This window comes from Lissotriton vulgaris, chromosome 12 (assembly GCF_964263255.1).
Source record: "Lissotriton vulgaris chromosome 12, aLisVul1.2, whole genome shotgun sequence".
Lineage (NCBI taxonomy): Eukaryota > Metazoa > Chordata > Amphibia > Caudata > Salamandridae > Lissotriton > Lissotriton vulgaris.
This window is the reverse complement of record NC_141700.1, coordinates 599,065,974-599,092,232: the sequence shown is the minus strand read 5'-3', so window position 1 is coordinate 599,092,232 and position 26,259 is coordinate 599,065,974. Positions and strand designations below refer to the sequence as shown.

Sequence of the window (26,259 nt, the reverse complement as noted above, 5' to 3'; positions counted from 1 at the left end):
ACCAATCATTCATCTTTGGAAATGTCACCAGCCTATTAATAATACCCAGTCTTAACCTTGTAAGAAAAAAATCTATCAAAAGATCCGGGAACAAAAGATAAGTACGGCTCCATTCATAGTGTAGTACGCAGCAACTGATGATTTCATACGGTTATTTTAACTGCAGATTATCCGTTTAATCTTTTAGTTTCTAAGAAATGCATGCCCTCCTTTTTTAATATCTTTCTTGTAATGTTCTTCATAGAGGATGGGGTGTTAAAATATTCGGGATAACCCAATTAAATAAAGGCAATAGTATTCAACTGGGTACCTGTCTGGGATGGGAGTTTTAGAGAGTTCATATCTTTTAGAGCAAGCCTGATTTAATCTTGCGGGATAGGTTGTCAAGTGTCAGACGATCACCTGATAAGTGGGGCAGAGACATCCTGAGGGGGCATTTGGTTCGGTTGAACAAGTTACTTACCTTCGGTAATGCTTTTTCTGGTGGATACAGTATCTCCCTGTGGATTCCTCACCTTGTGAATATCCCCTTGCGTCAGCAACATTCGGAAATTCTTTTTGTAGCTTCTCGCCGATGTGGGCGACGTCACTGAGGCACGACACCGCGCGCGACTCCGCTGACGCCACCGACTCCATAATAGGCTCACGCCAGCTTCATGACATCAGTTCTGCCCTTTTTTCCGTGCCTTCGAGGCACACGGACGGACCAACATCAGTAGATATATACACAGTATACATAGTACACAAATGTCAAGAACACACACATAGTATGAAACCAAGCAGAAAAAAGCAATAGAAATAAAACTTTTCCTTCAACAATAAAAAACATATTAACATCACAGTTACTCGGGTATAGAAGAGTGGACAACGGGGAGGCAGGTTGGTCAGTGAGGAATCCACAGGCAGATACTGTATCCACCAGAAAAAGCGTTACCGAAGGTAAGTAACTTGTTCTTCTGATGGATACATCTGCCAGATGATTCCTCACCTTGTGAAAAGATTCCCACAGCAGTCCCCACTCCCGGAGGAAGGTGTCCACTCCTCTATACCAGAAAGTCCTGAAAGATAGAACGCGCAAAGTGGCCGTCCCTCCTCACTTCGGTGTCCAGGCAGTAATGCTTGCGAAAGTGTGGAGGGAGGCCCAAATTGCCGCTTTATGAATGTCCTTAACGAACAAGTTACTTACCTTCGGTAACGCTTTTTCTGGTAGATACAGTATCTGCCTGTGGATTCCTCACCTTGTGAATATCCCCCTTGCGCCAGCAACGTTCGGAATTTTTTTTGTAGCACGCCGGCGTGGTCGACGTCATAGGAGCACGGCATTGCGCGCGACTCCGTCTGACGTCACCAACTCCTCATAAGACCCACGTCGGCGTGATGACTTCAGTTCCGCCCTTTTTTCCGTGCCTTCGAGGCACCCAGACGGACCAACAAATATATACATATATACAATGTACACAGTACACGCAATCCAAAAACACTAAAAGTGCAAAAGCATAAAATACCAGAAATACAAATACATAAGTACATTTGCACATAAACTCAGGTATAGCAGAGTGGACAAAGGGGAGGCGGGTGGGTCAGTGAGGAATCCACAGGCAGATACTGTATCTACCAGAAAAAGCGTTACCGAAGGTAAGTAACTTGTTCTTCTGATAGATGTTATGTTATGTGATTTTATTTTATATAGCGCGCAGATGCCGCAGCCAAGCGGCGTCCCGGCGCTTTAGGAGATGGTGTAACACAACACAGCAGAGATAACCTAAAAAGGAATGGGACTAAACTGTAGAAAATAGGAAGGTTTTTAATGCCTTCCTAAAAGGGAGCTGGTCGGGGGATGGAGCAGAGAGGGGCAGGCAAAGAGTTCCAGAGAGCTGCGGCCAGCACTGAAAAAGAACGTCCACCCATTCTAGCTCTTTTAAAGCGTGGCACGATGGCAAGATTTAATCCTGAGGATCGAAGAGCTCTGGAAGGGGCATAGTGAAGGATAGTCTGCGAGAGGATAGGAGGGGAGGCTGACTTAAGAATTTTAAAAGTTAAGCAGAGAGCTTTGAACTTAATTATTTGCCCTACAGGTAACCAGTGAAGATCTTGGATAGTTCGACGAGCAGAGACGAACTTCGGGAGGCCGACCAGCATCCTGGCCGCCGCATTTTGGACCCTCTGAAGGCGGACTAGTTCTGCCTGATTCACGCCCAAAAACAGAGAGCTGGCATAGTCCAATCTGGTAAGGACCAGAGCTTGGACTATGATCTGTCTGGTGTCCGCATCAAAAAACTTGAAGATAGGTCGAAGGCACTGCAGGGCACCAAAACAAGTACCAGCTACACGTTTAGTGTGGGAGGTGAAAGAGAGTTTGTCGTCGAGCCATACCCCGAGATTTCTGACTTCAGCTACGGGAGTGGGAACAGGGCCCAATTCAGATGGCCACCATTGATCTCCCCATAACCCACTTTCCCTACCAAAAATGATGACCTCGGTCTTAGAGGCATTGAGTTGGAGTCGATTATTCGCCATCCAGCCTGCCACAGCTTTAAGAGCTGACTGAAAGGTGGGGGCATCCATGTTGGAATCGCCATTGAGTGCCACCGCCAGCTGCGTGTCATCGGCGTATGACACCAAGGTGAGACCAAAACTGTGGGCTACCTCCGCCAGCGGCTGAACATACAAATTAAATAAGGTAGGGCTAAGGGCCGATCCCTGCGGGACACCCTGAGGAATGGGGCGAGGGGCAGAGACATAGGGCGGTGTAGATACTTTGAAGGTTCGATCCGTGAGAAAGGATCGGAACCACTCAAGTGCTACCTCTCCAACTCCTGCCTCCACCAGACGGTGTAAAAGGATCTGGTGGGAGACCGTGTCGAAGGCGGCACTGAGATCCAATAGGATCAGTGCCGCCGTCTGACCCTGGTCCAGCATCTTCCTGATGTGCTCCACCACAACCAAGAGAGCAGTCTCGGTACTGTGGCCCGCGCGGAACCCATTCTGGGAGTTGTCCAGTATATTGGCTTCCTGCAGATGAGATGATAGAATGTGATTAGCATGCGCTTCTGCTAATTTGGCTAGCCAAGGGAGAAGGGAGATAGGTCGATAGTGTTCTGATTTAGTAGGGTCAAGGGCAGGCTTTTTAAGAATAGGAATGATAGTCGCCTGCTTCCAAGCAGTGGGAACACTGCCAGTGTTAAAGGACAGATCAATAAGACTGTGCATGGCACGGTAGCAGCACTCGGCAAGTTCCCGGAATTGAGTGGGTCTCATAGGGTCATCCGGTGAACCGGATTTGACTTTTGTCATCAAGGCTTTGAACTCCTCCAGAGTAGGACTGGGAATAATTAACAGTGGTTTAGAGACCATTGGTGCAATAATGTTCTCCCTGATGGTAGGCTGAGAGAATGACCTGTAGATGGCCTCCACCTTTTCAACAAAAAACGAGGCCAAATCCTCACAGTGTGCCAAGGAGGCTTCAAGAGTAGTAGTGTCAGTCTTTTTGCTTGTGAGGTCCTTACATACCCTGAAGATAACCTTGGTAGGATTCGTGCTGTTCTTTATCTCCTTAGAGTAGAAGGCAGCCCTAGCTGAGCATATGGCCCGATGGTACACTCTGGTGCAGGCCCTATAGGCCGACTTGAGGTCAGCATCATAAGTTTTGCGCCAAGCACGTTCCGCCTTTTTACAGGAAGATTTAAGCTTTTTAAGGGATTCGTCATACTAAGGACTAGAAGGACTCGATCTAGTCTTACTCCACCTGGCCGGTATAAGCATATCTAGTGAGTGATTTAACCACTCACAGAAGCTATCATAGCCAAGGGAAACTTCAATGGGGGGTAGAGGATGGTGTTTCATCAGATACATCTGCCTTGTGGATTCCTCACCTTGTGAATGGAGTCCCACAGCAGTCCCCACTCCCGGAGGAGGGTGTCCACTCTGCTACACCGGGAAATCTTGGAGAACAGAGCGTGCGAAGTGGCTGTCCCTCCTCACCTCAGCATCCAAGCAGTAGTGCTTCGCAAAAGTGTGGAGGGAGGCCCATGTCGCGGCCCTGCAAATGTCCTCAACAGGAACACCTCTAGACAATGCAGAAGTTGCAGACTTCGCTCTAGTTGAATGAGCTCTAATACCCTCAGGAGGGTCCTTACCCGCCAGAGAGTAGCAAATCTTGATGCAGAGTATAATCCACCTGGAAAGTGTGCGCTTGTGCACCGCTCTGCCCTTCTTGCAGCCAGCAAAACCCACGAAGAGCTGATCGTCAATACGATAGTCTTTAGTCCTATCAAGATAGAAACTAACCGCTCTCTTCGGGTCCAAGCGATGAAGCCTCTCCTCCTCCTTGGAAGGGTGTGGGGGAGGATAAAAGGTAGGAAGGGTAATGGATTGTCCTAGATGGAAGGGAGTTACCACCTTAGGCAGAAAAGCAGCCCTGGTCCTGAGAACCATTCTTTCAGCATGAATGGCCAAGAAAGGGGGCTTGGAACTAAGAGCCTGAAGCTCACTTACCCTCCTTGCCGAGGTAATTGCAACCAAGAAGACCGTTTTAAAAGAAAGAAGCCTCATGGGACACTTGTGCAAGGGTTTAAACGGAGAACCCATCAGATAAGTTAACACAAGATTCAAGTCCCAATGAGGAACAATAAAGGGAGAAGGAGGGAACTTATTAAATCTTAATACTACAGGAGACTTAAAAAGAGAGGGCTGATCCGGCAAACAAAGAAATGCCGATAAGGCCGAAAGATATCCTTTGACCGTAGCAACAGCAAACCCTTGCCGTGCCAGAGAAAGAGCAAACAACAAAATGTCAGACAAATGAGCCTTCAAAGGGTCAACATCCCTCTCCCTGCACCAAGAGACAAACTTAGACCACCTATACGAATAGATATACTTGGTGGAGTCGCGCCTGGCAGAAAGAATGACATCCACCACATCGTGAGGGAGAGAAAAGGAATTCAAGTTGCCCCGTTCAATCTCCAGGCATGAAGGTGTAATGTCTGGAGGTGGGGGTGTAGAACCTGCCCCTCCATCTGAGAGAGGAGGTCTGCCCTGAGAGGGAGACGGAGCGGCGGGTGAGAGGAGAGGTGGAGAAGGTCCGAGTACCACACCCTTCTTGGCCAATCCGGGGCGACCAATATGACTTGGGCCCGGTCTTGGCGAATCTTCCTCAGAACCCGAGGAATCAAGGGTATGGGGGGAAACGCGTAAAGGAGCTGACCTCCCCAGCTCAACTGAAACGCGTCCCCCAATGCTCCTTGCATCGGATACTGGAGACTGCAGAATTACGGGCAGTGAGCATTCTCGCAAGTGGCAAACAGGTCCACCCGAGGAGTTCCCCACATCTGAAAGATGTCGTGAACAACCTCCGGGTGAAGCCTCCACTGGTGGTCGGCAGAGAACTGCCGACTGAGAACGTCTGCACGAACGTTCAGAACTCCGGCCAGATGATTTGCCATGAGACAAATCTGATGATCCTGAACCCAGGACCAGAGACGCAGAGCCTCTTTGCAGAGACACTGCGACCCTACTCCTCCCTGCTTGTTGATGTACCACATCGCGGTCGTGTTGTTCGTCAGGACTTGGATCGACTGACCGCGAAGGGAAGGGAGGAAGGCCTTGAGCGCCAGACGTATGGCCCGCAACTCGAGAAGGTTGATGTGAAGCAACCTTTCCTCTGGAGACCAAAGACCCTTGACCTCCAGATCCCCCAGATGAGCACCCCACCCTAGAGTGGATGCATCCGTTATCACCGTGGCCACCGATAGTGGAAGCTGAAAAGGCTTTCCTTGTGACAGATTGCCTTCCACGCCCCACCAAGACAGATCCGCTGCAGTTTCTCTGGAGCTCTTCACTGACTCCCTGAGATCTCTGTTGTGCTGATACCACTGCCTGCAGAGGCACCACTGGAGTGCCCTCATGTGCCAGCGTGCATGGTTGACCAACAGAATGCAAGAAGCCATCAGACCGAGCAGGCGAAGAACCTTCAGGACTGGAACAACCGCTCCATTGTAGAACAAAGGAATCATTTCCTGAATGTCGCAAATCCTTTGAGGAGGAGGGAATGCACAACATACAGTAGTGTCCAGTACTGCACCTATGAACAGGTTGCGCTGGGAGGGCACCAGGTGAGATTTGGGCACGTTTATCGAAAAACCCAACCTTACAACAGCTGCGATGTCTCTTGCAGGTGATGAAGCACCTTCTCGGGCGACTCCGCTTTGATCAGCCAGTCGTCCAGATAGGGGAACACAGGAATCCCAGACCTCCTGAGATGCGCAGCCACCACCGCCATCACCTTGGTGAAAACTCGAGGCGCAGTAGTAAGTCCAAACGGAAGGACCGCAAACTGGTAGTGTTGCGATCCCACCGTAAAACGGAGATACTTCCTGTGCGACTTCAGAATGGGGATGTGAAAATACGCATCCTGCAAGTCGATTGACACCATCCAGTCTTCTTCCAACAGCGCTTGAAGAACCTGCGCAAGTGTGAGCATTTTGAACTTCTCCTGTTTGAGGTAGAGATTCAAAATCCTGAGGTCCAAGATTGGACGTAACCTGCCATCCTTCTTGGGGATCAGGAAATACCGGGAGTAGCACCCCTGACCCCTCTCCTGCTCCGGGACCACCTCTGTCGCACCTTTTCAGAACAGAGCCAGGACTTCTTCCTGCAGGCGAAGCAGGTGGTCCTCCAAACAATAACCCTGGCAAGGAGGGTAATTGGGAGGGAACTCCTGGAAAGGAAGAGCATACCCATTTTCTACGAGATTGAGAACCCAAAGATCTGATGTAACCGATTCCCAATCCCGTAGAAAATGAGTAAGCCGACCCCCCACCGGAGCCACATGATCCAGAATGGCGGATCTAGGGCTGCTTTGCTGTAGAGGGAGGGGGTTGATTATTAGAGGAAGTGGAGGAGGAGGAGGCCTGGCGTCCACGACCACGGCCCCTTTGCTTTCCTCTGTAGGTCTTATACAGAGGATTCTGTCGCTGCTGCTGCTGCTGCTGCTGACCTTGGTTATAGGAACGAAAAGTGGATCTGCCAAATCCCTTAAACTTCTTAGTTGCAGAACCCCTTGCCTGAAGGCCCAAAGACCTCGCCGTAGCCCGGCTGTCCTTGAATCTCTCCAGGGCCACGTCAGCTTTCTTACCAAAGAGGCCTGTCCCATCAAATGGCAAGTCCAACAAGGTAGACTGAACATCAGTTGAAAAATCAGAAGATTTAAGCCATGCAGCCCTTCTGGTAGCAACAGTAGAGCCCATAATCCTGGCAACAGAGTCCACCGTGTCCATGCCACTCTGTATTACCATACGGGCTGCAGCCTGAGTATCGGAGACCACTTCATTAAAGTTCTTCCTATCATCCTCTGGAAGCTTAGATGAAAGTTGTTTCACAGAGTCCATCAATGCATGAACATATCTCCTCAACAGGCAAGTAGCATTAGTGGATTTTTAAGCCATGCTACCTGAGGAGAAAATCTTTTTAGCAGACTGGTCCAATTTTTTAGAGTCCTTGTCTGCCGGCACCTGAGGGAATGAACCTGCAGCCCTGCTGGAACAAGCGGCCTGCACCACCAGACTCTCCGGAGAAGGATGTGAGGAAAGAAATTCAGGGTCACCAGGAGCCACCCTGTAACGCCTTGCCACCGACCTGGAAACCGCAGGAGCAGTCAAAGGCCTCTTCCAAACCTCCTTTATAGGCTCAGTCAATGCGTCAGTGACAGGAAGAGTAGGCTCTATAATAGAAGAAGGCGAATGTAAAACCTCCGTGAGGATGTTGGGCTTGTACTCAACAGTGGTCAAAGTCAAGCCTAGCAAATCCGCAGCCATCCTTATCAACACGTGATAGGGTGCAACGTCCTTGGATGGTGTATCCGAAACGGATGGCAAACCCCACTCAGGAGAAAGTTCCAGGCCACTAGCACTTTGGAGGTCCTCAAAACAATCCCCTTGATCTTGTAGCTCTCCTTCCTCAACCTCGGAATCCATATACTCCTTCTCCTCCAAGAGGCGTTGAGCTCTGCGCTTCGACCATTCCATGCGGACCGAAGTCGATAGATCCGGCAAAGACTCTGACGGAGCCGGAGCCGACATCGAACAAGGAACTTGAGGACAGGAAGCAGCACGATCCGAATCACCACGAGGTCGATCTGGAGCCGGCGAAGCCGCATGCGAAGTCGACGACCTCGGCGGAGCCGTACCGAGCCAAGGAGCACAAGGCGTCGGCATAAACGGCATAAAGGGGGCCGGGGCATAAGCCTGAGGCACACCTAAATTAAAAGACAATGGACCAATGGGACCTATTGGTGCGCCAGTGGGGTACATTGCCCTCGCATAAACACCAAACATGGCATTTAAAAACTGCGAGGGATCCTGACCTGGACCAGGAAAGGGAGGGGAGGGTACAAACCCAACGGCCGCTCCGAAGGAGGCTGATCCGGCAAAGGTGCACCCTGGCCCTCTTGATTTTCAGGCTCCACATCCGGAGTCGGAGCTCGAGGAACCTCTTCTTCATCATGCACCGAAGAATGGTGCGACTCCAGATCCGGTTCCTGCTCTTGAACAGGAGAACCTACATGAGACTGTGCCGGAGAAGGAGACACGAAGTCCTTATGATGCTTACGAGACTTCTTCTTCGAATCCGAAGACTCCTTGCCAGAGTGATGTTTAGAGCGATGCTTACTCCTCTTATGCTTCTTCCTCGAGGAGCTCGAAGAATGGCCCGAAGCCGACTTGGATCCAGACCTCGACCTCTCTCTGGATCTCGACCTCGCTCTGGACCTCGACCTCGAAGCCGACCTTGACCTAGACTTCGACATCTGCCTCGACTTCGAGCGCCTGGAAACCGACCTCGAAGATCTTCCAGCTTCTCTTTCTTTCACCTTCGCAAGAAGAAGCTTCGCCTCCCGCTCTCGCAAGGCCTTGGGGTTCATCTTGAAGCTAGAACGACAGTTCTTAACATCATGGTCCGACCCAAGACACCAAAGACAGTCGGAATGCGGATCAGTGATCGACATCATTCGGGCACCGAAACCACACTGCTTGAACCCCGTCTTCCTCGACGACATCCTCGACGAAGAAGAAAATCTCAAAAGAGAAACAGTAACACCAAATAGCAACAAGATACTCAAAGTATCGCAGAAGATCCCAGACACCGTTAGCGTCGACCACGCGGAAAAAAGGGAACTGACGTCATCACGCCGACGTGGGTCTTATGAGGAGTTGGTGACGTCAGACGGAGTCGCGCGCAATGCCGTGCTCCTATGACGTCGACCACGCCGCCGTGCTACAAAGAATTTTCCGAACGTTGCTGGCGCAAGGGGGATATTCACAAGGTGAGAAATCCACAAGGCAGATGTATCTATCAGAAAGGTACACCCAAGACAAAGCAGATGTAGATGACTTTGCTCTAGTAGAGTGGGCTCTTATACCCTCTGGAGGTTCCTGACCAGCCAGGGCGTAGCAGATCTTGATGCATAATATTATCCATCTCGAAAGTGTGCGCTTGTGCACAGCTCTTCCTTTTCTGCAGCCAGCAAATCCAACAAACAGCTGGTCATCCACTCGATAGTCCTTCGTCCTATCAAGATAAAAGCTCACCGCCCTCTTAGGGTCCAGACGGTGAAGCCGCTCCTCCTCCTTGGAAGGGTGAGGGGGAGGATAGAAGGTAGGAAGGCTAATAGACTGTCCTAGATAGAAGGGAGTTACCAACTTAGGCAGAAAAGCAGCCCTGGTCCTAAGAACCATTCGTTCAGCATGAATGGTCAAGATTGGGGGCTTTGAACTAAGAGCTTGAAGCTCACTTACCCTCCTTGCCGAGTTAATTGCAACTAGGAAAACCGTCTTAAAAGACAACAACCTCAAGGGACAATTATGTAAAGGTTCGAAAGGAGAACCCATTAGAAAGTAAGCACCAGATTCAAGTCCCATTGAGGCACAATAAAAGGAGAAGGAGAAAATGTATTTATAAGACCCTTCAGGAATCTTAAAACAATAGGAGATTTAAATAAGGACGGCTGATCCGGCAAGCAGAGAAATGCCGACAAATCCGAAAGATAACCTTTAAATGTAGCCACAGCAAACCCTTGCTGCGCTAAAGAAAGAGCAAATAGAAGTATATCTGACAAACGAGCTCTCAAAGGGTCAATGGACTTCTCCTCAAACCAAGTCACAAATTTAGACCATCTGTATGAATAGATTGACTTGGTAGAGTCACGCCTGGCCGATGGAATGACATCCACCACATCATGTGGGAGAGAAAAGGAATTCAGGTTGCCCGTTCAATCTCCAGGCATGAAAGGGTAAGGTCTGGAGGTGGGGCTGTAGAACCTGCCCCTCCATCTGAGAGAGGAGATCTGCCCTGAGAGGGAGACGGAGCGGCGGGCACGAGAAGAGGTGGAGAAGATCTGTGTACCACACCCGTCTTGGCCAATCAGGGGCGATCAATATAACTTGGGCCCGGTCTTGGCGAATCTTCCTCAGAACCCGAGGAATCAAGGGTATGGGGGGAAACGCGTAGAGGAGTTGCGATTCCCAACTCAACTGAAACGCGTCCCCTAAGGCTCCCTGCATCGGAAACTGGAGGCTGCAGAATGACGGGCAGTGATCATTCTCGAGAGTGGCGAACAGGTCCACCCGAGGAGTCCCCCATGTCCGAAAGATGTGACAAACTACCTTTGGATGAAGCCTCCACTCTTGGTCGGCCGAGAACTGCCGACTGAGACTGCCTGCACGCACGTTCAGAACTCCGGCCAGATGATTTGCCATCAAGTTCAAGTTCGGGGATTTGTATAGCGCACTTCTCACCCATAGGGTCTCAAGGCGCTTGAGGGAGGGGGGGTGCTTTACTTGTCGAATATCCAAGTTTTTTAGTTGCTTTCTGAAGGCGAGGTGGTTCTGTGTAAGGCGGTGGTGGGTGGGGAGAGAATTCCAGGTTGTGGCCGCTAGGTAGGAGAAGGATCTTCCCCCCATGGTGGATTTATTGATTCGCGGAATAGCGGCGAGGGCTTGATTGGACGATCGTAGTTGGCGGGAGGGGGAGTAGAAGGACAGTCGCGTGTTGAGGCAATCGGGTCCTTGGTCGTAGAGGGCTTTGTGTGCGTGGGTGAGGAGGCGGAACGTTATTCTCTTGTTGACGGGGAGCCAATTGAGGTCTTTGAGGTGGTCAGAAATGTGAGCTTGCAGAGGAATGTCCAATATGAGTCTGGCTGAGGCGTTTTGGATTTGTTGGAGTTTTTTCTGTAGTTTGGCTGTGGTTCCGGCGTAAAGGGTGTTTCCCTAATCCAGTCGGCTGGTGACCAGTGCATGGGTGACTGTCATTCTTGTTTCGGTGGGGATCCAACGGAAGATTTTTTTGAGCATGCGGAGGATGTTGAAGCAAGATGATGAGACTGCATTGGCTTGTGGTCATCGAGAGGGAGGAGTCCAGGATGAAGCCAAGGTTACGTGCGTGATCCGTAGGTCTGGGTGCGGTTCCCAGGGCTGGTGGCCACCAAGAGTCGTCCCAGGCAGAGGGGGATGATCCTAAGATGAGGACTTCCGTTTTGTCCGAGTTCAGTTTTAGGCGGCTGTTCTTCATCCACTCGGCTACGTCTTTCATCCCTTCGTGTAGGTTGGTCTTGGCGGTGTTTAGGTCTTTGGTGAGGGATAGGATCAGCTGAGTGTCGTCTGCGTAGGAGATAATGTTGAGGTTGTGTTGGCGTGCTATGGATGCGAGGGGACTCATGTATACGTTGAAGAGGGTGGGACTGAGTGATGATCCTTGTGGTACGCCGCAGATGACTTCGGTGGCCTCTGATCTAAAAGGGGGGAGGCGGACTCTCTGGGTTCTTCCGGCGAGGAACGAGATGATCCAGTCCAAAGCTTTCCCTTGTATTCCGATGTTGCTAAGGCGCTGTATGAGGGTGCTATGACAGACTGTGTCGAAGGCTGCGGAGAGGTCGAGTAGAATGAGGGCAACTGTTTCTCCGTTGTCCAGTAGTGTTCGAATGTTGTCTGTTGCTGCGATGAGGGCGGTTTCGGTACTGTGTTTGGCTCGGAAGCCGGACTGTGAAGGGTCGAGGGATTTGTTGGATTCGAGGAAGGCGGCGAGTTGACTGTTGACGGCTTTCTCAATGACTTTGGTAGGGAATGGGAGGAGCGAGATGGGGCGGTAGTTCTTAAGTTCAGTGGGATCTGCTGTGGGTTTCTTCAGAAGGGCGCTGAGTTCGGCATGTTTCCAGCTTTCCGGGAAGGTAGCGGAGTTGAAGGAACAGTTGATGACATCGCAGAGATGGGGTGCGATGATGGAGTCTGCTTTGTTGAAAATGTAGTGGGGGCATGGGTCGGTTGGGGATCCTGAGTGGATGGAGTTCATAAGGCGGATGGTGTCTTCGGTGGTGATTGGGTTCCAGGCGCACAGGTTGTTAGAGTGCGGTTTTGGTTCGGAGGTGGGTGGGGAGGACTGGTTTTCGGACTGGTTTTCAAAGCTGTTATGTATATCGGCGATTTTGTTGTAGAAGAATGAGGATAGAGAGTCGCAGAGTTCTTGGGAGGGAGTGATGTCGTTGGTGCCGGCGGTGGGGTTGGTAAATTCTTTGATGATGTTGAATAGTTCCATGCTGTTATGGGCATTGTTGTCGAGTCGGTCCTTGAATGCTGATTTCTTGGTGGATCGGATCATTTGGTGGTGTTTGCGAGTGGCGTTCTTGAAGGTGGCCAGGTTGTCAGAGGTTGGGTTTTTTCTCCAGGCTTTCTCGTGAGTTCGACAGATCTTCTTGGATTTCTTGAGGTCATCGTTGAATCAGGGGGCTTTTTTGCTACCTTGTTTGAAAGGATGGTTCTTCAAGGGTGCTAGTACGTCGGCGCTGTGGGTGATCCATTGTGTGAGGTTGGTGGCTGCTTGGTTTGAGTTCAATGATATGGCAGGGGGGTTTGGGTGGAGCGAAGTGAAGAGCTGGTCGGTGGTGATTTTGTTCCAGTTTCTTCGAGGAATAGGATGTGGGGGGTTGTGGGTCGTGGTCTTTTTGTAGCTGAAATGAACGCAGCTGTGGTCCGTCCAATGGAGGGCTGTGGTGTGATCGAAGGAGATGTGCTTGCTGGAGGTGAAGATAGGGTCGAGCGTGTGTCCGGCAAGGTGGGTGGGGGTGTCGACAAGTTGTTTGAGTCCGAGATTGTTCACATTGTCCACAAGGGAGGTGGTGTTGCTGTCGTTTTTCTTTTCCAAATGGAAGTTGAGGTCTCCTAGTAGAATGTAGTTCTCTGAGGTGAGGACATGTGGGCTGATGAAGTCAGTGATGTCTCAACTGAATTGTGTGCGGGGCCCTGGTGGTCTGTAGATGAGGGTGCCTCTGAGTGTGGTCTTGGGGTTGGTGTGGATCTGAAAGTGAAGGTGTTCGGCGTTAGCAAGGTTATCATCGGAGCTGGTTGTGATGCGGATGGTGCTCTTATGGACGATGGCGATGCCTCCTCCTGTTTGGTTGATGCGGTCCTTTCGGATGATCTTGTAGCCGTCCGGGATGGCTATGGCGATGTCGGGTGCTGAAGAGGCGTTCATCCAGGTTTCTGTAAGGAAGGCGACGTCCGGTAAAGTAGTGTCGAGTAGGTTCCAGAGTTCAATGGAGTGTCTGTGGACCGAGCGGGTGTTGAGCAGGATGCACTTTAGATGGTTGGTGTCGGAGCTCTGTTTGGAGTTTGTGGATTTGGTGTGGGTCCTGATGCAGTCGAATTTGCAGGAGTGGCAGGTGAAGGGTCCATGGGTGTGTCCTGGGGCAGATTGGTAGCATTGTGGTGTGCGGCCGGGGTTAAGGGCTGAGAGGGTTGCGGCGTCGTATGATATGCGGGCGGAATGGATTTTGTGGGGGCCAGGGGGTATGGCGCTGGGTGAGGTCCAGGAGCGGACGGGCGTAGACGGGCTTACCTTTGGCGCACCTTCGGCGCGCATGGGGCGCGACCGCTGCACGTGAACGCTGCATGTAGAGGCATCTGTCATATCTGGATGGTGGAGGGGGGAGGGGCGAGGGCGGAGCAGCTGGGAGGCGGGGGCGGGGTGGGGAAAAATCTGATGATCCTGAACCCAGGACCAGAGACGCAGAGCCTTTCTGCAGAGACACTGCGACCCTAGTAAGTTTGAGGCCAAGACTGTTGTCGTCTTCAGTCTTCTCTGCAGGTTCCCCTTCTTGTTTTTTAGGTCATTGCAGATCTAGTTCCTAGGTCTCTGGGAGCCACCTAAATACTAGGGGTGTTTTAGGGGAGTAGCAGGAAGGGCCAATGTGCACCTTACCTGTGGTGACTACACCCTCTATTATGCCACCCTCCTGTGGGAGGTATCATAGACCTAGCCCAGACTGGAAGGATCCCCCCCATATTCAAGATGGTGAGGACTGAAAGATATGCTTCTCCCCGTCTCCCCCACCTTAGGGGTGGATTTGATAGAGGTGGACACACCTCCTATTCTTTTGAGTTTTCCTGCCCAAAGTGGAGGTGTAAACTAGGGGCTGCCATCTGCTACTAGCAGCAGAGGCTGGGGTCGCATTACAAAAGGGGCAGGCCTTTCAAGCTTCCTCCTTCAAGCACTGGCCCATCCTGGGGGAGACAGCGTGACGCCTACACCCAGGATGTGCATTGTTCCTGGTCCCAGAGAGCAGAGGCTCTCTACCCAGGGGTCCAGAACTTGTCTGGTGGTGGCTGGCTGCCTGCATCCGGTCAGAGACCACACCAGGGTAGGTAGATTTTTAGAGGACACCTCTCAGGTGCCCTATGAGTACATGGTTCAATAAATCCTACACTGGTATCAGTGTGGATTTAATGAAATATGTAGTTTGGTGCCAAACACTCCTGTGTTCAGTGTGGCCATCATGGTGCTGTGGAACTCGAGTTGTTGAGTTTCCAGTCCATTTATTCTCTATGGCTTCACTGGCACTTACAATATTAAGGAATTGACACTAATATTGTTGGGGAAAATCTGCTCATGCAGATATGCCCTCACCTTTGGTATACTGCACCCTGCCTTAGGGCTGTGAAGCCTGCTCCAGGGGTGACTTACACATGCCTTAGGGCAGAGCTAGCTGGCATAGCACCCAAACGCGGTGCCATGTCAACTTTTTCGTTTTCTCCTTCACAGTGGCATCCAAGCTGCAAGAGCAGTGGCATGGTCCCAGAGAGGGGAGTTCCAGGTGACCCTCTTCAGCTCCCAGGCTCTATGTTCCTAGGGTGTCATTTACTAAGGACCTACAGGATGTAGAAGTACCAATAGGAGATGTGTTTTTATGGAAAAAGCACTGGCACAGGGGACCAAGTTGGCAGAGACCCTGTGGACTACAATCGAAACCACATCAAAACTAGGCTGAAAGTGGGGTTTACCCATGTAAAAAGAGGCCCTTTCCCACATGCCGCATTATATTATATTTAACTGTAGCATTTGCACAGAGCTTTATAACCTTGTTGTGCCCCCCCATGCACTTTACACCTTACTCTCCTCTCCTCTTACTTGTTCTTTTTATGTTGGTCTTTTACTGTGTACAGTGCTCTGCTGCCTTTTGGCTTGGTTTGCACTATAGAAATACTTTATATATACACATCATACAACCTTCTGACCCCAAACATGATACACATTCAGTCAAACCTTTTCATGTCCACACAAATAAATGGGAAAACCTGCTAATATCAAACAAACACATGTTCTTTTTTAAAGTGACTTGTCTGGCCCATTGTGTGTGGCAAAGTGGAAAAAGATGTTGAAGCCTTGTCTCCAAGCAGGTGTTCATTGCCATAGGTAAAGATGTGGTATCACTTTCTAAACATTAATTTATAGAGGAGGAGCTACGCGGGCATCCAAGATGGTCGCGTGAGCAGAGAGCTCCCGAGACCCGCGCCGCCCTTATTGATCTATCCTTCTGAAATCCTGGTTACTTTGATGGGCTTTGATGGGCTTTTGAAGTGCTACTCTTGCTGATGCTGCTGCACTTTTGGGGGCCGAGATCGGACTTCGGGAACCATATCTGCGTCGTCCTAAGTTTTCTGGCCTAGCTCCGGACGGCACCGGGGACTCTGCTGCTTTGGATGGCCGAGCAGTAATTCAACAACAACGGTCGCCTGGCATCTGCTCAACCGGTGGTGTGTCACTTTCACTTTCGGTTTCTCTTCCATCCTTGAACTGACTGCCTGAGACCTAATCTGCACTCCTGGTTCTGGTGGTCTACCCAGCTGTACATCCTCACCACAGCCCCGGATCAGTGGTCTGTGATTTTTGTGAGGCTGCGAATTTCGGAGACCAGAGGGTCGCTGCCATTCTATCGCACCCGGTTAGACCCAACGAGGTGCTGATTCCAACATGGCGACGAAACCCGAGCTGGAGAAGCGCAGGAAAGTCACCAATCGTGGGGGATCGGTCCAGTCCAATGTGATAGATCGTTATACTCAGCCAAGAGGATCCCCCAGCGCTGCCAGCCGCAGTTTAGAGAATCCGAGGACGGACATGACGGCCTCATCGGAGGTGTCTCCAAGACCTACTGGCCGCCATTACAGGACTCAAGGCTGATATGGGTCAACAATACGAGGCCATCGTGTCCAAGATAGACACGGTGGCGGTTGATGTTACCCTTATTCGAGCCGACTTGGCTAAAACTAACGAGAGGGTCAAGGCATTGGACCTTAAAGCTACCAGTCTAGTGACGGACATGGCGGAAGCGCAATCTGAGATCGGGAATCTGCGGTCATCGCAGGATCTGCTGGCCAGACGTATGGAGGAGTACGTTAACAGGGCCCGACGGAACAACATTCGCCTGGTCGGGGTACCGGAGGACAGTGGTGCTGCCTCAATCGATTTGCTGGTCGAGGAATTAATTGTTGCCAAACTTGCTCCCGCAGGCCTTACTAAGTTCTTTGCGGTCGAGCGTGCGTACCGCAGATCAAGCCGGGGGCACCCCCGAGGCCTATTATTGCTAGGCTATTTCACTTTCGGGACAGGGACGCTATTCTTATGGCCTCTCGCAAGCACGGCCCGCTGAAGTTTGAGAACAGCTCCATTTCTATCTACCCTGACTTTACTCCTCAAGTGCAGCGGCAACGATCCGGATTCCTGGGAGTGAAACGTCGCCTGAGAGACTTGGGACTTAAATATGCGATGCTGTTCCCCGCTCGCCTACGTATCGAGTACAGGGAACGTGCTTTCTTCTTCGATCAACCGGACAGTGTCAGTGACTGGCTGGAGTCATTGCCAAAGGATGACGCCGAGAGCAGAGGCCCCGGAGGCGCGGACGGAGGCGCAACGGCGCAAGACTGACTTTGGGTCCTGAGGTCCGATTTTGGGTTGTAACTTTTGCAGAGTATTAATATATGCTTTCACCTTTAGGCCCAGGGGTGGGGCGGGTTGGGGTAGTCTCTCCCTTCCTCCTCAGGGGTTCTTCGTGTAGATTTCGGTAGGGGCGACAGGCACACTGCAGTTTGGGGTGGCTTATCAGTCAGCAGGGGTGCAGGGTGGGGGGTGTTGTAACGGGTTCTTGGTTGGGGGTGGGAGGTGGGGACTTGGTTGTGTTTTGTGTTCTGTGTTTTCTTTTTCACATGGTACTGTATCGCTTGCCTGTATCCTTGCTCTGAGGTTCCGGGAGGGGGTGGTTTGGGAGACTTACTGGAATGGGGGGGGGGTGACGTGAAAGTGCTATCTTGGAACGTTAATGGTTTGGGAGACAGGATCAAACGTGGTATTGTGCTGCAATTTATAAGACGTCATTCCCCTGATGTTGTTCTACTCCAGGAAACTCACTTGATAGGCAATGCTTGTAAAGCTCTTGACCGCCGAGGTTATCGACTTGTGGCTCACGCTGGCTTTACATCCGGCTCCCGAGGAGTTGGTATAATGGTGAAATCCTCCTTGGCCCTTGAAATAGGTGATGTCACCCTCGATGATCGGGGTCGATACGCTGCTGTCTCGGGGAGATGGGAGGGGAGGCTGATTGTAATTGTTGCTGTTTATGTCCCCCCGGGACTGCAGGCTACCACTTATGCTGACCTCGGTAGGACTCTTCTTGGGCTTCCAGATGGTCTCCTGATCATAGGTGGGGATTTCAAATTGGTAATGTCGGGCGAGTGTGACCGGCTGCCCCCTAGAGTTCTGCCATTGTCCCAGATGTGGCTGACTGACTTGACGGAGACCTTCGGGTTGGTAGATGTTTGGCGGATGTTGCACCCCACGCAAACTCAGTACACTTTTCACTCTGGTGCTCATGGCAGCCTCTCAAGGATTGATTATTTTTTGATGCTCACTGCTAACTCCTCCTTGGTGCGTGAAATCCGGCATCTCTCTAGGGGTATCTCTGACCATTCCCCCTTGTTACTCGAGGTTTCGGTGGCAGGCTTTTCCGGAAGCAGAGTTCCTCCTGTTCCCCCCTGGCACTTTAGGAATCCTCAGCTCCGCTCGAATTTGGTAAAGGCGATCGATTGTTATTTTGATGAGAATGTGGGTTCGGTCGCTTCCCCTACGACCTTGTGGGAGGCCTTTAAAACCGTTATACGGGGTTCTGCGCTGTCCCTTATTGCAGCTGATAGGAAGGCTAGGAGGGAGGCTGTGTCGGCCCTTGAGTCCGAAATAACTACGCTCGAGAGTGGGTTGGGTGGAGATGATACACCTGCACTCTTGCACTTCTTAGAACTGAAGCAGGCAGATTATAGAGCCCTTGTGACTGATGCTGCTAAGGTGATGCGCATGAATCAGCTAGGCCGTCTTTACGATGTGGGTGACAAGGCTAGTAAACTCCTGGCGTGGCTGGACAAGGCTGAGAGACTAAACCGTGTGGTGCCCGTTATCACCCGTGAGAATGGTGAATGTGTGACTGATCCGGGGGAGATCGTTGAATCTTTTGTGGATCATTTCCGAACGGTGTACAGTTCAGTGAGTGACCGTGATGAGGCTGACTCTCGTTTACTTTTGCGCGACATTGCGCTACCTTGTGTCTCGGAGGAGGATAGATTGGCTCTGGAGGCTCCTATCACAGTGGACGAGATCGCTCTTGCCATTAGGTCCTTGCGATCGGGCAAAGCGATGGGGCCCAATGGTTTGCCTATCGAGCTCTATAAACTCCGACTGGACAAAATGGCTGCCCATTTGCGCACTATGTTTCTTGATGCATTCGAAGCGGGCGTCCTTCCACCTGAACAGCGCTTGGCTACCATAGTGGTCATTTATAAGGATGGCAAGCCTCGTGACCGATGCACCTCTTATCGCCGATCTCGCTGCTCAACGCCGAGCCTAAAATTCTGGCCAAAGTCCTAGCTAATCGACTATTGTCTGTAATCTGCAACTTGATCCATCCGGATCAGTCCGGTTTCATTCCCCATCGAAACACAGCTCTTAATCTCCGTAGACTCCACAGCGTTCTCGCGAGAGCTGAGGCTCTCACTGAGCCTGCAGTAGTGGCCTCCCTGGATGCTACAATGGCCTTCGACACCATTGAGTGGCCATATTTGTGGGCGGCCCTTTCCAAGTTCGGGTTTGGCCCTAGCTTCATCGCATGGGTGCGGCTCCTATATGAACAACCGTTAGCCCAAGTCGTGGTGAACGGCAGAGGCTCTGATTAATTTCCATTGGGACGTGGCACCCGTCAGGGGTGCCCGCTCTCCCCACTTCTCTTTGCATTGGCATTGGAACCCCTTGCAGCATGGCTTCGCTGGGAGCCTTCGATTAAAGGGATCCGGTGGACACCGGATCTGGAGGATCGCGTCTCACTCTACGCTGACGATATCCTTCTCTATTTCACCTCACCTCAGAAGTCTTTAAACGTGCTCTTCGATGTTCTCACCTCCTTTGGTAAGAACTCCGGGCTTGTTATTAACTGGACCAAGTCGTGTGTCTATGTTATAGCGGGGGTTTTGCCTCCGCTGCCTCGTAGGTTCCCGATCCAGGTGGCGGAGGATGGCTTTAAATATTTGGGGATTTTTATTTCCATGGACTCCTCAGTGCGCTATGATCGTAATCTTTACGCTCCTCTTCGTCGCCTCAAGCAGGATGTACGAAGGTGGCGTGAATTGCCCTTGTCTCCATTGGGACGAGCGGCACTTTTTAAAATGATGTCCCTCCCCCGGTTTTTATATGCCTTACAGAACTTTTTCGATCCTGTCCCCGCTCGTTATTTCCGTGAGGTTGAAGGCCTGCAGAGACAGTTGATTTGGGACGGACGAGCCCGTATCTTTATTATTATTATTATCGGACATTTATTAAGCGCCTGGTTACGCCACTGGCGTGTCCCCGCGCTATGACAAGTGAAGTGGCTGTCCCTCCTCCTCCCACAAAAGCTATCTGCTGAAAAAATGCGTTTTAAGTTTTTTTCTGAACTGGACTTCAGAAGGTTCGAGTCGAAGTTCCAGCGGGAGATTATTCCAGCACTTGGGAGCAAGGTATCTAAAGGATCTACCTCCCATACGAGCTTTGAATACTCTTGGGACTTTTAGCAGCCCAGTCTGAGAAGACCGAAGACTGCGTGCGGGCTCATAACGGGATACTAGGCTCTGGAGCGGAAGAGGTGCTTTGCCGCTCAGGATACGGTGACATGTGGCAAGGGCCTTAAACTCCACTCTCCTCTCAATGGGGAGCCAATGGAGGGCCCGTAGAGCTGGTTTGGCGGAAGACCTCCTGGGGAGTCTGAGAACCAGCCGCGCTGCCGCATTTTGAAGAACCTGCAGGCGGCCCATAACCCTGCCTGTGGCCCCCAGATAGAGCAGGTTCCCATAATCAAGTCGGGAGGTGACCAGGGCATGCACCAGCGTCTTTCGAGCAGAAATGGGAAGCAGATCTAACACTTTCCTGAGGGCTCTCAGAACACTGAAGCATATCCCCGCCACCCGACCGACCTGTGGACCGAAGGTGAGGTCCTTATCCAGCCACACGCCAAGGTTCCTGGCCTCGCGGCAGGGAGCAGGAACTTCACCCAGACAAGGTGGCCACCACGCCGACGACCACGCAGACGGTGCACCCCCCACCACGAGCACCTCGGTCTTGCTACCGTTCAACTTTAAACAGTTTGCGGACATCCAGGCAGCAAGATCTTGCATGCAATTCCTGAAGATGTCCGCTGCAAGGCCGGGCGCACGCGATAGGGAGATGACCAACTGCGTGTCATCGGCGTAGGACACCAGGCGAAGACCATATCCCTCCACGATGGCCGCCAGGGGGGAGACGTAGATATTAAATAGGGTTGGGCTCAGGGACGAACCCTAAGGTATGCCCTGGCCCAACTCTTTTTTTTTTTTTAAACATTTTTATTGTTTGCAAGAAGTGACAGTATTCATGACAATTCAATTCCATACTTAGCATACAAATACAATTGCTACAAACAACAAATAAAATTGAGGAATGGAAACAACATAAAGTAATCCGTAAATCAAACTTCACATTGACTCTACTATTAAAGTAATAAACTACTAAGACAGAAAAACCAGATTAGGCCTAATCACATCTCTTGACCATCAAAAAGGTTCTTCCATATCTTTTCTTTCCTCCGAAGAGCTTTAGGACCTCTAAGCTTAGCTAGAGAAAACTCCATAGTTCTAATTTCATACACCAATGATAGCCAATCTGCAACCTTAGGGGGTTCTTTAGAAATCCAGACCCTGGCTATAATTAATCTAGCACATGCTAGCAAAATCGTTGAAAGATCTTTGTTGGGACAGTTCCTATCTTGAATATCTAACAAAACCATTTGTGCCGTAAGATCCGTTGAACTTATTTGATTAAATTGAAGATGATAAGATATACGATCCCAAAAATTGGAAAGTGCGGGACTGGAGAATAACATATGTTCAATTCCAGCCGCGGCAGTATTACATTTAGCACACCTGGATTTATCTGTCAAAGAATTACCTTGTGCCCAGCTGGATATTCTTTGTGGCGTATAGTACAGTTCCGTGATTGTCCTATATAGTTGCATTTTCAGATTGGAAGAATGGATTATATCATTTAAATGGGTTAGGGCATTACCAATGTGGACTGAATTAATATTTTGATTTAATCTACGAGACCATTTGGCTGCGATTTGAGTTGTGTTTTCTCCCTTCTCCTTAATGAGCCATTGATATCCCCATTTAATTAATGATTTAGTTTTTTCTGAATAAATACCCTCAAGAATATCAGATTGTTTGACTTCCATTATTTTCAATTTATTACAAAAAAAATCTCTAAGTTGTCTATATTTAAAGTGCATATCATCCGTGAGCCCATTTGTGATTTTTAAATTCTCAAAATCCATCAAACCATTAATACCATACAGGTCTCCTAGTGTGTTTATATCCTGTCTCATCCACCGATTACCCAATCCATCCGAAAAAATACCAGGAAGGCCAGGATTATTCCATAATCTAAGCTCAGCGTTATAAAATGAGCTATTACTAATGTGCAGAATTTTGTCCCAAATTCTTATAGCATGCTTAGCAGTCTTAAATTTTACTCTTTTAAAGTAATTAGGGTCATGGACGCGTAATAGAAATTGATTGGCATCGGCCCCCAGCATGTATTGATGAAAAAATAAAGATGGAGTGTTTTTTAATAAGCTCCTAATGCGCAAAAAAAAAGTAGCAAAAAAATAAAGATTAAAATCCGGAAAGGTGAGTCCCCCTTTAGAGATAGGTAATGTCAGAAATGTTACCGCCCTTCGTGCCTTTTTATACCCCCAGATAAAGCTGCTACAGATGCCATCCAATTTCTTAAAAAAAAGCTTATTTGGTTGTAGCGGTATAGCTCTACACAAATAAAGTAGCTTAGGTAAGATTTTCATTTTGATCAGATTTAATCTCCCTAGTAAACTCAGAGGTATCTTATGCCATTTTTTAAAGCTCGCAGTTGTTTCTTTGAGAAATGACCCATAATTTATTTCAACAATTTTCTCCACTTTAGCCATGAGCTTTATACCTAAATATACGGCTTCTTTGCAGGTTTTATAAGTACATGTAGCCGGAGTATAGTTGAGTATGATTTGGGTTTTATTAACATTTAATTTATACCCAGAGATTTTCCCATACTTATGTGCTTCCTCTATAATTGCAGGCATAGCTTTACAAACATCCGATGTATATATTGGGATATCATCCGCGAAGGCAGTTAATTTAAGGGTTATGTCCCCATGTTGAGCTGGTATTATATTGGTTTGGTCATTTAAGGCATTTAAAAAGGGTTCTAAAGATAAAGCAAATAATAGTGGGGAAAAGGGGCATCCCTGTCTTGTACCTCTTGCAATCTTAAAATTATTAGAATCTGTACCTCCATAGCTGATCACGGCCCATGGTTCATCATAAATTGACTTAACCCAATCTAGGTAAGAGCCATTTATACCCATTTTACTTAATACTGTCCACAGATAGTCCCACCCCACTCGGTCAAATGCTTTTTCAGCATCTAACATTATCATACCGAGTGGGGTGTTAGTGGTTTCTGCTACATCCAAAGCGGTTATTGAGGTATTAACATGCAGAGTGGTATCTCTACCCATCACAAAGCCATGCTGTTGGGGATTAACAATGTCCGGCATATGGGACGCTAACCGATTAGCTAGGATTTTAGCAAAAATTTTCACATCGGAGTTTAGTAGAGATATGGGCCGATACGAACCACACTCTTTTTCTGGTTTCCCCTTTTTCAGAAAAAATATGATTTTAGCAAGTTTCCATGAGGAAGGTGCTTGTTTAGAAAGCCCTGGCCCAACTCAATCTCCCTGGAGTAGCAATCACCCAATCTGACTTGAAAGCACCTATCAGACAGGAAGGACTTGATCCAGCCACGCGCAGCTCCTGTCACCCCTCCTCCATTCAGACACTGTAGCAAGGTGGAGTGTGCTACAGTGTCGAATGCTGCGCTTAAGTCAAGTAGGATCAATGCCATGGTTTGGCCCTCGTCCACTCCCTGTCTAAGTGCTTCCACCGCCACGAGAAGAGCAGACTCCGTCGAGTGACGGGGGCGGAAGCCAAATTGCGAGTCGTGGAGTAGCGAGGCCGTCTCCACAAACTGCATAAGCTGTATGTTGGCTATTTTTTCCGCCACCTTCGCCATATAGGGCAGGAGGGAAATGGGACGGAGGTTATCCAGTTTATCAAAGCTGACGTTGGTGTTCTTTTGCAGAGGAAGTACCACTGCCTGCTTCCAGGCCTTCGGGACCACCTGAGACTCAAAGGAGGTGTCTAGTAAATGACGCACATAGGGCTCTAGTACTGGCAAGCTGTCCTTTAGCCGACTAGGAGTGGTCGGATCTCTAGGGGAACCGGATTTTATAGATCCACAAATACGGAGAAGTTCCGTAGTGGAAGGAGTAACAAAAGTGGTTAGACGTTGTTCCCCTTTCATTCTGGAGGATTCCGAGGGGGCAGAGCCACTGTCTGTCCTCTGGGGAAAGGAGTTATAGATGTTGGTGACCTTAGTTGCAAAGAACTCAGCAATTCGGTTACAGCCCTCCGTGGTGCAGAGTTTCTTAGGCACCGCGGCAGGTTTTCCAATCGCAATAGACTTATAAATAGAGAAAAGCTCCTTGGTGGACTGCTCTGCTTCCTCTATCTTATTGCAGTAGTACAATGATTTGGCCTTCCTAATCAACGTGTGATAGACGCGTCTGCAGTCTATGTAAACGGTTTTGGCCTGAGTGGAATAGGCAATCCTCCATTGCCTTTCGGCACGTTTACATGCTGCTTTGGCCGTTCGCAAATCCTCATTGTACCAAGGTGCCGATCTTTGCACTCGGCCCCCCAATTTCGCCATACCCAATGGTGCCACCTGATTCAAGGCTTCCATGATGCGTTGGTCAAAGTTGGAATTAATTTCATCTACCCCATCGCCCCCAGGATGACCCTTCTCAGTAAGTGCCAGATTGAATTTGGCCTGGGAGAACGCTGCCCATCTACGCCTTGGGTGTTTATCAGCAGGGGGGTCACTGGGGCGAGGTCCCTGCATTTCGATGGTAAAGGGGACAAGAAGATGGTCAGACCATGGGATGGGAATCGGGGGTTGGGCGTCTACTTGGTTCCAGTTTGCGAAAACTGGGTCCAGAAGGTGGCCCAGCTTATGGGTAGGATGCAATACCTTCTGTTCGAACTGTAAGCTGGCCATCGTGTGACATAGATCACTCGCCAATCTATCCGCAGGGGTATCTAAATGCAGGCTAAGGTCCCCTAAGACCAGGTATTTATCCGAGCGTAATGCGGCTTCTGTGACGCTTTCCACTAGCTTTTCAATAAAGGCTGCAGTGGAGCCCTATCAAAACTCTCGCTCCCCTGTTACGATGGCGGTATTGCTCTGCCTGACATCAGACGTTATTACTGGGCCTCACAATTAAGTGCAATTAACCATGTGACGTATTCTCCAGGACCCGCTACCGCTTTCGCTATGGATAAACTCCTGTTGCCGGGCGGCAACTTCAATAGAGCCTTATACTCGAAGTCACCACTTTGTCTCTTGACCGGTCCCACGAAATGTGCCTGGAAGGATGCGACTGTGGCTACAGGTTGGGGCGATAGATTGACGCGCATGACCCCTCTGTATGATTCTGAACGGCTGGGTAACCTGTGGCGGACGAAAGGGTTTGATAGATGGGATATGATTGGGATTAGCAAGGTGGAGGATCTTTGGGCCAGAGGAACAGTAAAATCCTTTGAGGCCCTGAAGGTAGAATATCAACTGGATGACAAGGAGTATTTTCGTTACCTTCAGGTGCGGCACGCCTTGCTCTCTGCCTTTCCCCCTGGGACGGAAATCCCCCAGTCGTCCCCGTTGGAAGATCGTATTCTGGACGGTCATGTCCCGGATAGTACAATTTCCTTAATTTATAAAAAACTCATTAACAATAGGGTTGACCTTCTGGTGAAGCTTCGGGCCTCCTGGGTGGCAGATGGTCTCGAATTGGATGACGAAGACTGGCAAATGGCGATTTCCTCCCCTAAGGAGGTGGCTATTCCGGCTAGGCTTCGTTTTGTGCAATTGAAGATCCTCCATCGAGTCTATGTGACTGGTATGCGTCTGGTACGAATGGGGCTCGCAACTGATGGATTGTGTAGGCGTGGCTGTGGTATGAATGGTACTTCTCTTCATATTTTATGGGAATGCCCGGTTATTTCTGCTTTTTGGTCTAGGATCCACGATGTGATGGGGCGTGTCACTGGGGTCCCCCTCCTTCCTGAGACGAGGCGCTGCCTGCTTAATGTATGGGAGCCTACGGACTGTACGGCCGCTCAGACCTTCTGGATCACCCTGGGTAACATGGTTGCCAAGAGGGACATAGCGCAGCTCTGGGGCTCCCACAGACCGCCTGGACTCAATGCCTGGAAAGATAACATG

The 26,259-nt window shown here is 49.9% G+C and overlaps 1 protein-coding gene across 1 annotated transcript in view; it reads right to left on the bottom strand.

Moving 5' to 3' along the window:
* LOC147677808 (neural-cadherin-like) overlaps positions 1 to 26,259 on the bottom strand; it is a 684,133-nt gene that overhangs the window by 213,700 nt on the left and 444,174 nt on the right. The gene's annotated exons all lie outside the window — the stretch shown is intronic.